Here is a 6,076-nt window from a genome sequence, read left to right as displayed (position 1 = left end):
TCTCTCTCTGTCTGTCACTCTCTCACCTCGTTTTAGAACTGTGAATAGGAAGAAAGACTTTGCAATCACAACATGTATTGGGAGTCTTGCATGTTTTCAGACAATTATCTTCATTTCTCTGTTAGGCGCATTCACGTATTTGTTGATGTTGGTAATATGGCATCTATTGTTTGTGTATGTGCTTGTGTGTTTACTTAAGAAAGTTGTTGGTTCTAATGAACGTCTGCATGTGTGTATAAATGTTGCATGAAAGCACTGGGTTATCCTCAGATCAAATTGTTTATCTTTGATTGTAAGTCACAGGAAGAATTCCTGCTGGTTGATGTTTTGTGCAGTATTTACAGTCCGATATCTGTCACAAGTTCACTCCATTCTGTCTGTGGATAACATGGCAAACATACTTCAGAAATTAGGCTTACTGGTTTTGTTATTTCATCATTGAAGTATTTGAAGAGTTTGGTTCCAAAATGAGATAACTCCGTTTTTTAAATTTTCAAAAATCATGTTTTTTATAATGTTATCGTTGTTTTTTATTGTGTTAGTTAGCTGTATTTTTTTGTAATTATAGCTTAAATCAAAGCAAACCAACCGCAGTTTGATTGATATTAATTGGAATGCACAATAAAAAAACATGATTTTTGAAAATTTAAAAAACGGAGTAATCTCATTTTGGAACCAAACTCTTAATTTAATCTTCTTTTTACATCACTGCGTATGTTTGTCATTTTAACAGAACAGTAATACAAAAAGACTAGTCAAAAACTGTTCATTGTGTAACAGCGAAAACCTTCACATGCGTAGTTGACAGACTAATGTGCAAATTTGTCCTATAGTGTGACAGCAAAAATGAAGAAAAAAAACGAACAATTAAGATAAATCTCTCTTATGCTATTTTATAAAATACTTCAGAAAACATACAACGCTGGTCTGATGCTGGTCCAGAAGAATGTCCTGTTAAAAAATCCCCACAACACTAACACACAGACTGACAGCCTTGTCACAATTTATATTTGTAATATCTAATAAACTTGTTTCTTGCATTTAAACAAGTCTTTTGGAACAAACATTATTATCACAAAGTGTCAATCATCCAGTTGTTTTTAGGAGTAAATACTACATTGGTAAATAATGCTAGAATTATTCTCGTACACTACACTACCAAGCCTGCATTGATTTGATCCAAAATACAGTAAAATATGCCTGTTCTTTCATGTTAGCATGTTTTTAATGAATAGTATATAGTTATGCATATTATGATGAAATATATTGTGTATTTTGTATAAATTGCGAGACTGACCCCTGACATAAGATTTTTTTTGGTGGGGGTTAGTCTCGCAATATACAATTTATACAAAATACACAATATATTTGATCATAATATGCATAACTATATACCCCCATAAGATTTGATTCAATTCGAGCACTGGGTTAGACCCTATCTCACTGAGCATGCGGCACAACTCCTTGTCCAGGCCCCGGTCATCTCAAGGTTAACCTACTGCAATGCTCTCCTTGGTGGTCTTCCTGCAAAGCCTATCAAACCACTCCAGCTGGTTCAGAACGCAGCAGCACGCCTCATCTTCCAACAGCCCAAAAGGGCTCATGTGACGCCCCTTTTCATCTCTCTCCACTGGCTACCGGTTGAAGCCCGTATCAGATTCAAGTCACTAATGCTTGCCTACAGGACTATTACTGGATCTGCTCCGGCATACTTTCACACTCCCATCAAGATCCCTGCGTTCAGCAAACCAGCGGCGTCTTGTACTGCCTTCTCATAAGGGCAGTAAATCACTTTCCCGCTCATTCTCTTTCACAACTCCTCCTGGTGGAACATTCTTCCTAACTCGATCCGGTCAACCACATCTCTCACAACATTCATAAAACTACTCAAAACCCATCTCTTCTGTCAATACTTGACAAATGAGAAAAAAAACACTAAACCTCTCTTTCTCTCAACAGGTAGTAGGTAGCTTTTGTTGAAACTTTGTATTAGCATCTATTGTGTTATTGCTCCTGTATGACATATCGCGTATTGCTCCCTGAACTTACAGAGGTAAGCCGCTTTGGATAAAAGCGTCTGCTAAATGTCTAAATGTAAATAGAACATTTATCAAAATGTTAAACAAAGAAATTTAAGATCGAATTACATATGTGGGATTTAAAAAAACAAATAAACTAAAAGAGTGCTTCTGGACCCGTGTTTACGTCTTGCGAAGTGGTTTTTACAGTGAAAAATCAACAGAAATGTATTTCGGTCTGTTAAATCTCTAGTTTTATTCTAGAATGAGCCAATAAACTAAAACTGTATGGACGGTTTCATCTGAACAACAAACAAACGATACTGCGCATGCGCACTTTTGTGACCCCAAGCTGAACTTCCGGTACACGTTCACAAACAACAGAGCGCATGTAGATTATTTCTGATAACAGGCAAAAGAAACCGAGAAGATCCGTTACTTGGCTAAACTTGTCTCTCCAATATTTGGAATTTAGACATTCTCAACCGCTAGATGTCAGTGTACCATACGGTTCCTTTAAATGCGACCGAACTACAGGACCCATTGGACCTTCATCACGGAGAAATTGAACACCGGAAGTGCTCGTCGAAGCGGTGTATCGACTTTTCCGGTTACGTTTATTACAATAGGCTGCAATCGCCTATTTGACTAAATGCCTCTTTTAATAATGAGTGTCCGCAAAATGACTTCAAAATCCAGACATTTTCAGAGACAGGAGAAGAGATATTCTGATGATTACGGTCAACATAATTTTACAAACTCAACCGAATTTGAAGTTTTAATCCAAAATGGCCGATCAGTGAAATCAGTGGCTGGTAAACATACGTGATTATTTCACCACACTGTGTCAGTCAGTGCTCCAAATTAGTGACCAAATAAGTGATCAGTGCGCTGCATTGTGCGCATCGGTGCACGCGCAGCCCGAGGGATAATTGAAGCTAGACATTAATAGCGCTGTCAATATGGATATTTCTCTTAAACAAAGGCATCAATTCGCGTCAGAAGACCTTTGTTAAGACCACAGAACCGTGTCGAGCCATTCTTTAATCGATGGATGTACTTTTTGGACCTTCAAAAAGTCAACTACCATCCACTCCCATTCTACCCCTTGGAAGTAAAATGATACTTGGGGTTATAATAACGACTGCATTGTTCTTCCCGAAGAAAATCATATTCGTTTAGGATGCCCTGAGGGTGTGAAAAACATGGGGACATTTTGCCAGAAATATCACTTTAATGTTAATATGACCTTCATATTTCAATAGACAGGTGTGTGTGTGTGCGATGCTAAATGTTGTGGATTTCTCTTGACTCACCTTCGACACGTAGAACTGGTTTAGTGTTGTTAATGAACTGTAATCTTAATACAATACAGATGGATTGACCTGTCAAACAAACAGTGATAAATATGAAGCTCGCTGTTGGTATGAAGTGATTTTGTATCAGTTTGGAGTTGATAAATCACAGGCTGACGGTAAGTGATGAGTTACATCGGATCACCTCCATTGTCAAAAATAACATTGGTGATCATTTCTATTTTCAGGCGTACGGTTGCTTGGCAACTATATGGAGTGTGTTTCAGTGTGGTCATACCGGTCACTTATTGTGGTAATTTCAAACCAGCTTTTATAAATATGCACAGCGTGTTTGTGGAGAGAGATGATTAGAGAGGTTTTAAATAAATGCTGATGTAAAAACACACCATTTCTTCATGTAAATGTATGTTTTTAAGATTTTTAAATGCAAGTCCATGTACAAGTATATCAATCTTTAAGGATACTTGTAAGTGTACTATTTTAATATTTCTTGGGACTAAGTTGGCTCACGTTTCAGTTTGTAAAAATGTACTTTTAGGTGTAACAACAGTAATCTTTGAGTTTACTGAATTTTTCATTTGTACCGCAACTGCAATGGTATACATACTGATAGTTTGCTGTGCATGAAATACTCATTTTTGAAAGGACACTTTGAAGTATACTCTTCTTAGTAAATCACTAGTTTAGTTGTTTTTATCACACGTAGGCTGTACTTTTATAAGTGGACTTATAGTTTACTAATCCTAAATTATTTGCGCACTTTAAGTATATTAATATATTGAGGTATTCAATTCATACATGCTTTATACCTTTAAGTGTACTTGAAGAAGATTTGAAGTAAATTTCCATGGTCACTGTGCACAAAGAAGAACAGCTTTAGTTGCACGTATGTTTTATTTATTTAAGTCTTTATTTCTTTGTTTAAAAGAAAAATACAAATAAACTTCTTTTGTATTCTCAGGTCTCTGGACTTGGCTCAGATCCCACTTTTAATGTAAGTTATTCACATGTTTTAATTATTATGTGACTTTATTTTCTGTCATTTTGTTAGAATGTGTATAAGTAGAGATAATGTACAAGCAGCAGGTTGTTATCGCAGGAATAAGCCCTGACACTGTCGGGGCTTATTTCGCGATAACAGTCGGCTGCTTGTACATTATCTCGCTTATTACACGGCTACTTGCCACATGAGACATGAAAATTGGACATGAAATGTGAATTTGAAATATGTTATTAGCTCATTTTAACCGAATGCAGACCTTCCGTGAGGAAAAGCCATTTAGTTTCGGTTTTAAGCTAAGAAACAGCATTCAAATGTCACGAACAGGCAATTTGCTTTAATCATTTGTAAATATAATGTCATATATGTTATTAAAAGACATATTTATATTTCATTTATAAAAAAACTGTCAAAATGATTTGCTGCATGCTGATGTAGCGGCTGGCCAATCAGAATCAAGCATTCCAACGAGCCGTGTAATAAAATGAAATAATTATTTTATCTTCTTTACTTCTTTGATGAGGTTGGGTGTGGCTCTCTCTCTCTCTCTCTCTCTCTCTCTCTCTCTCTCTCTCTCTCTCGAGTCTCTCTCTCTCTCTCTCTCTCTCTCTCTCTCTCTCTCTCTCTCTCTCTCTCTCTCTCTCTCTCTCTCTCTCTCTGTCTCTCTCCCTCTCTCTCTCTGTCTCTCTCCCTCTCTCTCCCTCTCTGTCTCTCTCTCTCTCTCGCTCTCTCGCTCTCTCGCTCTCTCTCTCTCTCGCTCGCTCTCTCGCTCTCTCTCTCGCTCTCTCGCTCTATCTATCTCTCTCTCTTTCTCTCTCTCTTTCTCTCGCTCTCTCTCTCTTTCTCTCGCTCTCTCTCTCGCTCTCTCGCTCTCTCGCTCTCTCTATCTCTCTCTTTCTCTTTCTCTCTCTCTCTCTCTCTCTATCTTTCTATCTCGCTATCTCTCTCTCTCTCTCTCTCTCTCTCTCTCTCTCTCTTTCTCTCTCTCTCTTTCTCTCTCTCTCTTTCTCTCTCTCTCTCTTTCTCTCTCTCTCTTTCTCTCTCTCTCTCTCTCTATCTCTCTCTCTCTATCTTTCTATCTCGCTCTCATTCTCTCTTTCTTTCTCTCTCTCTCTCTCTCTTCTCTCTCTCTCTCTCTCTCTCTCTCTCTCTCTATGTCTGTCTCGCTGTCTTTCTCTCTGTCTCTCGCTCTGTCTGTCTCACTGTCTTTCTCTCTGTCTCTCTGTCTCTCCCTCTCTCTCTGTCTGTCTGTCTCACGGTCCTTCTCTCTGTCTCTCTGTCTCTCCCTCTGTCTCTCTCTGTCTGTCTCACTGTCTTTCTCTCTGTCTCTCCCTCTGTCTGTCTCACTGTCTTTCTCTCTCTCTCTCTCTCTCTCTCTCTCTCTCTGTCTGCTCTCTGTCTCTCTCTCTCTCTCTCTGTCCTCTCCCTCTCTCTCTCTCTCTCTCTCTCCCTCTCTCTCTCTCTTCTCTCTCTCCCTCTCTTCTCTCTCTCTCTCTCTCTCTCTCTTCCCTCTCTCTCTTCTCTCTCTCTCTCTCTCTCTCTCTCTCTCTCTCTCTGCTCTCTCTCTCCCTCTCTCTCTCTCTTCTCTCTCTTCTCTCTCTCCCTCTCTCTCTCTCTCTCTCTCTCTCTCTCTCTCTCTCTCTCTCTCTCTCTCTCTCTCCTCTCTTCCTCTCTTCCCCTCTTTTCCCCCTTCTTCCTCTTCTCTTCCTCTCTGTCTGTCTGTCTCACTGTCTTTCTCTCTC

The sequence above is a fragment of the Triplophysa rosa genome, linkage group LG19, assembly GCF_024868665.1.
Source record: "Triplophysa rosa linkage group LG19, Trosa_1v2, whole genome shotgun sequence".
Classification (NCBI taxonomy): Eukaryota; Metazoa; Chordata; class Actinopteri; order Cypriniformes; family Nemacheilidae; genus Triplophysa; species Triplophysa rosa.
The sequence above is the reverse complement of the archived record's forward strand: the minus strand, read 5'-3'. Positions refer to the sequence as shown.